The sequence below is a fragment of the Mixophyes fleayi genome, chromosome 9 (assembly GCF_038048845.1).
Source record: "Mixophyes fleayi isolate aMixFle1 chromosome 9, aMixFle1.hap1, whole genome shotgun sequence".
Taxonomy (NCBI): domain Eukaryota; kingdom Metazoa; phylum Chordata; class Amphibia; order Anura; family Limnodynastidae; genus Mixophyes; species Mixophyes fleayi.
In genome coordinates, this window is record NC_134410.1 from 94,468,155 (window position 1) to 94,475,894 (window position 7,740).

Below are 7,740 nucleotides of genomic sequence, written 5' to 3' on the forward strand. Positions count from 1 at the left end.
AGACACCATAACTGTTTTGCTAAACGGTAGTGGTAATATTGCAGGAGGATAAGACCCTGAAAGGGACAGAGATTATGACTTTGGAGTGCTGACTGCAGGAGGCTGCTGGAGGATACGTGCTACCATTTACCCTGTAACTTGTGAACGTCTTGTGGTGTTGTGCTGTCGTAATAAAGTCTTATTTTGGATATATCCTGGTCTACCCGAGTGAGTTGAATCCCACAGAGGGTAACTTCCATCCCAGCTAAGGGTGGTATCCTCACACATATCTAAAAAACTAATTTTTGCTGCAACGTGCTCAGCAAATCCTAATCTAGTTTGGTTGTTTGCTGTCATCATCATCCACTACTTGCACCTTACCACCCAAAAACAAAACCATTTTTTTCAGTCACATCTACAACCATATCCCAGTCTGAATCTGTATGTAATTGAATTATGCCTACATTAGAACATGCCTTCCCTTCCCTGTCATGCTTTTTTAGACTTCAAGAGGTATATTTACTAAACCTCGGGTGTGAAAAAGTTCTGATGTTCCCTATAGCAACCAATCAGATTCTAGTTATCATTTATTTAGTGCATTCTGCAAAATGACAGCTAGAATGTGATTGGTTGCTATAGGCAACATCTCCACTTTTTCAAACCCACAGTTTAGTAAATATACCCCATAGAGTCATAAATGCCAATAAGTGTGAGGTCCTAAAAGCCACAGTTGCATACGTTCACTTTTTGAGCATGAGCAGTGCAAAAAAATGCAAAGATACACTACGAAAACAGGGATACACCTCACTCTTACTCAGGCCTTAGTTTGAATACTGATGGTTAATAGCCATCTGAATTGAGAAAAATATTATTATTATTATTATTATTGCTATTATTATTATACATTTTTTACATCTGTTAATAGAGCATGAACATGATCTGCAGGTGTTTACAATTGGGAACAAATAATAACATAATAATAAAACAAGAATGTGTATTAGCAAACAAACAAACACAGAGGTAAGAGGGCCCAGCTCGTAAGCTTACAATCTATAGGAAAAGAAACTGAAAACAAAAAATTGCTCTTTTCAGTAAGAAGATATCTATGTTTTGTTTCAAGTGTTTGTCTTTTATATGTTCAGTATTTTTTCCTAATTTTCAGTATTGTTTTCTACATTGATAGTTCACACTCACATTCTTTTGTTTTCTTCCTTTGTTCTTTACCTGTCATGCTATTTAGCTATATTGCTATTTTATTCTATCCTGTTCCTTGCAGTAAGTTTACTGTTGCAATCCTTCATTAAGAAAAAAATCGATCATGTATATGTGAGAAGATATGGCAGATGACCTTTACCATGCACTGAAACTTGTTTAATTAGCTGATTTTAGATGCCAGCACCAATCCAGCTATCTAATTACATAGTTGGGACATGTTGATTTGTCAGACTGTAAGGTCAAATATTTAACCAGAGTATTTCCAAATAGAGAGGAATAAGACCAAAAATGTAAACTTAGTTTGGGTTTAAACCAATGTAGACTTATGATGATCATGTTTTGCAGAAAGCACTGTGTTTGTTATATTCAAATGGAATAGTTATCATTCCCTGGTTGTTGCACACTGGAACAGATATTACATGTTACAGTTACAACCCATTAATTTTGATGTAAAGTTGCAATAATGATCTCTCTATTTGGGGCTAAATGATGAGCCAGGTGAGATAAATGCTTCAACTAATACTGACACTGCAAAAATAGAAAATATCCTGCAAACAAAATATAGGACGACTGCTTATAATGAGGGTGTTGAATCCCCAGACAAAATACATAAGTAAATAGTGAAGGTAAAACCCCACAAATTATGAATCAAATCCTGTAACTTAGAGACATTATTTAAGTTATTGCTTTACTAATGTAAGAAAACATTATGATGAAAGAAGATATAAAAACCTAATGTTTATTGCAATAAGAAAGGAAAATATAAAACTGAATTTAAAAAAACACTAGGGAGGCAATGTACTTACATTGCGGCTTATAGTGCAGAAAAGGTGAGATTTACTAAAGGACAAACTGCACATAAGATGCCATATTTTAAACTGTATGGTTTGATATCTCCATCACAATTTTTTAAATGCCAGTGGACCTCACCTCCCACCCACTGTGATGGACATTTGTCTTCTCCTGCTATTGCTCCATCTATAATTTCACTAACTTAGCATTCCCACTCTCTGACTACAACCTCCTTTCCTTCAGCATCACCTTACCTTTTGCCCTTCCCCCTGCACTCAAATCCACATGTACACAATGACACCAAGTACCCTCAACCCTATCCACTTCTCATGTTCACTAAAGCAACTATGTTATCCAATGTCTGCATTGTCCTTCCCTAATCAGGCTGCCTTTTTCTACAACAAAACACTCACTTCAGCCCAAGACAATGCAGCTCCAGCTACTACATACAGTCTTCAACGAGCCAAACCTCAACCATGGCACACCAAACAGACCCGCTATCTGCAAAAGTGCTCCCGCACTGCAGAGCGCCACTTGAGGAAATCTCAATTCTATCCTGATTACCTCCACTATAAATTCATCCTTTCATCTTACAGCACTGCCCTTTAAATTGCCAAACAAACATTCTTGAAATCTCTAATATCAACCCAGTCTTCTAACCCATGTCAGCTCTTCAACATCCTTTCCCTCCCTCTCTCACAGCCCATGATTTTGCCACCTACTTTAAAGAAAAAAATCAACACCATTCGACAAGGTATTTCCTCATGCCAAATTCCACACTCTACCCACCTTCACCTACACTCCCCAATCCACCATTAATTCACTCTCTCCAGTAAATGAAGATGAAGATCTCGGGTAAATGTATGAACCTCCGGATTCTTCAACTCCGGCGAGTTCAGTGTCTTAAGCGCTTAAATTTAAAGCGGCGCTGCCTTGTAAAGGGAAGTCTCCCTTTACAAGGCAGCGCCGTTTTTAAATTTAAGCACTGAAGATGCTGAACTCGCCGGAGTTGAAGAATCCGGAGGTTCATACATTTACCCCCTCATCTCATTATCTCACCCTACAATATGTCCCTTTGACCCTATTCCCTCCCAACTTCTCTGCTCTCTTTCCTCCGTCTTTCTCCACTGGTACATTTTCATCCTCCTTTAAACATGCGCTCATCTCACCAATTCTAAAGAAACCATCTCTCTCGATACAACCTTTCTCTCCAACTACCAACTTATTTCTCTTTTGCACTTTGCCTCCAAACTACCTGAGTGTCACTCACCGGACCGTGAGTGCCTCTTCCCGGACATTTAGGAACCGTGGCCGTCCTCCATCCTGAGGGTCTGCGCATGCGCAGCCCTTTCCTACCCTTCAGTGTATGTCCCTTTAACTTAATTGGCAGATCAGGCAACACTCCCTATATTAAGCACCTGTGGTCAACACCACGTTGCCTGATCTTGGAGTCTCATTCCCCATGAGTCTCTGAAGGTGTTTCCTCGTTTGTTCAGCGCTGCTGATTCCTGTGGTTTCCAAACCACTTCTACCTCTGTGGTTTCCAAACCACTTCTACTACTGTGGTTCCCATACCACTTCTACCATCAATTGTATCATCGTGACTGTTAGCTGATTCCTATCCGCTGCCTCCGTGCACTACAGTCTTCTAAGCCACTTCAACTCTATCTCATATCATTGTGACTGTTTGCTGATTCCTATCCGCTGCCTCTGTGCACTTCAGCCACTCTCCACATCTACTCACCTGTTCATCATCAAGTCTGTGAGCTGATTCCTATCCGCTGCCTCCGTGCACTTCAGCCACTCTCCACATCTACTCACCTGTTCATCATCAAGACTGTGAGCTGATTCCTATCCGCTGCCTCCGTGCACTACAGCCTCCAGCTTGCAACTCGTCTGTGTTCCAACATCGTGACTGTTAGCTGATTCCTATCCGCTGCCTCCGTGCACTACAGCCTCCAGCTTGCAACTCGTCTGTGTTCCAACATCGTGACTGTTAGCTGATTCCTATTCCGCTGCCTCCGTGCACTACAGACTCCAGCTTGCAACTCGGCTGTGTTTCATCATTGTGACTGTTAGCTGATTCCTATCCGCTGCCCCTGTGCACTGCAGTCTTCATCTCATCTCTCCCGTGCTTCCTCGAGACTGCTGCTATTATTGCCATCCGCTACTCTTCGTGATCAACAGCTCCTGGTCTACTCTGCTCACCCGTGTTCCATCGCTATTTGCACCTGCTGGTTGCTACTGGTTACCTCCGGGGATCCGCAGAGCCCTGCTGCTGCTGCCAGCGCTAATTGTCCATCTACTGCTGATCCGCTCTCCACGCCTTCCTGTGTTCCGCTGGTCTCTACCCGCCTATCAGCATTGGATTCCTGTCTCATCCGCTATCCTGCTGCTAGATCATCACCATTCTCCTGGGTCCTCCAAGAGTCCAGTCCGCGTTCTACCGATTCCTGTGGATTCGTGTCCCTGTTGGTTTACTTACCTGTGCGCTGCACCTACTAGACCTCTGCTTCATCTATCCAGGGACTTCTCATCCTGCCGGCCTCCTGCCGCTCAGGTATCGCTGCACTCCTGTCTGACTGCCTGCTTCTGAACCACGGTATGCATACTTCTCATTGACTGTGCTGGTGTATTGCATACCTTGCTGGACTTAGTTTGTTCTCCTCTGGAGTTTACTATCCGCTGAGACTATTACCATCATTGACTGTACTATCTTGTGCCGGATTACTTCAAGAGACTTTCCATATTTGCAGTGCTGTTCAGTCATTCATATATATATATCTATATTGTGCATATTACTGTGGATCGTGTTAAGGTGCCGTGTTTACCCTGTGTTGCAGTCTCTCCCCGTGCACCTCCTCACATATATATTCAGTGGTACAACTTGCTAGTCGCAGACCACTGATCCCTGTTTCCAGTATCACCTGTTCCAGTATCCTCTCACATAGCAGTGGTACAACTTGCTATCGCAGACCACTGACTCCCCGGATACCTCCACTTGGATTCCATTCCTTCACCCAGACAGCGGTACAACTTGCTATCCGCAGACCGCTGACTCTCATCACTTCCTCGTTTCTGTTGGACATTCCTCCTCACTATAGCAGTGGTACAACTTGCTATCGCAGACCACTGACTACCTTCACGTGTCCTTGTCCATACAGTTCCTCGTGTACTATTACCTCCATATTACCAGTGTTGCTAGTCATAGACTTTCCTGAGCATCTCATCATCTGCTATTTACTGTTCCGTGATCACCCTGCTACCAGAGTACTCTATTACCACCTACATTGCTCTGGTAAGCCTACCACCTGGTGATCCCTGGGTAAAGACTCCTAGTGCCCGTGACAGTAAGATCAGGCCATGACAGACCCAGATACGGAACCTACCGCCAAAGAGATGCTGCAGCATCTGGTCAGCCGTGTGGAGCAACAGGATGCCCGCCAACAGCTGTTACTTCAGTGTTATCAATCATTAACCTCCCAAGGAACATCTGGACAGACTGTGACAGCCACTACTGAGGCTCCTGTGCTTTCCTCCGTTTCCCCAGTGCCATCCCAGGTGTCTACAGCTTCCACGCTTCACCTCCCTACTCCGTCAAAGTACGATGGGGACCCCAAAACTTGTAGGGGTTTCCTTAACCAATGTTCAGTCCATTTTGAGCTCCAACCTCAAAATTTTTCTACCCATCGTTCCAGAGTGGCCTATCTTATCTCTTTGTTTTCTGGACAAGCCCTGGCTTGGGCCTCCCCTCTGTGGGAGAGAAACGACCCAATATTGCAAGATAGTGCCAAATTCATTTCTACATTCCGAAGTGTGTTCGATGAACCAGGTCGTGTGACCTCCGCTGCTTCCAGCATCCTCCGTTTGCGACAAGGATCTCATACAGTAGGCCAGTACGTCATTCAATTTAGGATCTTAGCCTCTGAACTTCAGTGGAACACTGAAGCCCTAGTTGCCGCCTTCTGGCAGGGGCTCTCCGATAAAATTAAAGATGCACTGACTACCCAGGAGCTTCCTTCGTCACTTGAAGATCTGATCTCTCTTTGTCATCGTGTTGATATGAGATTTCGTGAAAGAGAGGCTGAGAAAACAACTTCTGCTAAAGCACCTCTTCGTTCAAACCCTCAATTTCGTCCTGTTTCACCCTCTGTGATTCCCATGGAGATAGGACGGTCCAAATTATCTTCAGAGGAGAGGAAACGAAGAGTCAAGAATAGACTCTGTATCTATTGTGCTGATTCCACTCATATGCTCAGCTCTTGCCCTAAGAGATCGGGAAATGCCAGGCCCTAACTAGTTCTGGAGAGGTGAAGTTAGGGTCCCTGGAGTCCTCTCCATCTTCTATGAAATCTAAAGTCTGCGCTTTTGATGTTACGATTTCCTTTGCTACCAAAACCTTTGAGTCACAGGCATTGATTGATTCCGGAGCAGCAGGAAATTTTATTTCCAAATCATTAGTGCATCAATGGTCTCTACCAGTAATTACGTTAAGAACACCCATTACTGTGACGGCTATAGATGGATCACGTCTCATCAACGGTCTCATCACCCAGAGTACGTCTCCAGTAACACTTCAGATTGGTGCCCTGCACCATGAAGAAATATCGTTTTTAATCCTTCCAGTTACGACAAGTCCGGTTGTCTTAGGCCTTCCATGGCTTCAGTGTCACTCTCCCCAGATTGACTGGCGCACTCCTCAAGTTACGTCTTGGGGGTCTGAATGTTACCATCGGTGCCTTTCCCAAGTTATTCCTCTCAAAGTACAGCAATCTTCTATTTCATCTTCCTCACCGGGACTCCCTCCTCAGTATGCTTCATTTACTGATGTGTTTGATAAAACTCAGTCTGAACGTCTTCCTCCTCATCGTTCTTGGGATTGTCCGATCGACCTTCTACCTGGCAAGACTCCTCCCAGGGGTCGGGTCTATCCTCTCTCGTTACCTGAAACTCAAGCTACATCTGAGTACATACAGGAGAACCTCCAGCGTGGGTTTATTCGACCTTCCACCTCTCCCGCTGGAGCTGGTTTCTTCTTCGTCAAAAAGAAGGATGGATCATTACGCCCTTGCATAGATTTTCGTGGACTCAATGCCATTACTATCAAGAATCGGTATCCCATTCCGTTGATCACTGAGTTATTCGATCGCATCAAGGGAGCCCGTATCTTCACTAAGTTGGATCTTCGTGGTGCCTACAATTTAATTAGAATTCGTTCCGGTGACCAATGGAAGACAGCGTTCAACACCAGAGACGGGCATTACGAATATCTGGTAATGCCTTTCGGGCTGTGTAATGCCCCCGCTGTTTTTCAAGGCTTCATCAATGAGATCTTTCGGGACTTATTATATGTATGTGTCGTCGTCTACCTGGACGACATATTGATCTTCTCACAGGACCTGCCTTCTCATCACCAACATGTGGCAGAAGTCCTCTCCAGGCTACGGAAAAACTCATTGTTCTGTAAATTAGAAAAATGTTCATTCGAGTTGCCCCAGATTCCATTCTTGGGGTATATAGTTTCCGGAGTTGGCCTGAAGATGGATCCAGACAAGGTGAATGCTGTACTACATTGGCCCCAGCCAACTACTCTTCGTGCTATCCAGCATTTTTTAGGTTTTGCCAATTACTATAGACGCTTCATTCAAGACTTCTCTTCCATTGCATCCCCTATTGTGGCCCTGACTCGGAAAGGGGCTAATCCTAAGCAATGGTCATCTGAGGCTCTCCAAGCCTTTCAAATTCTCAAAGAGT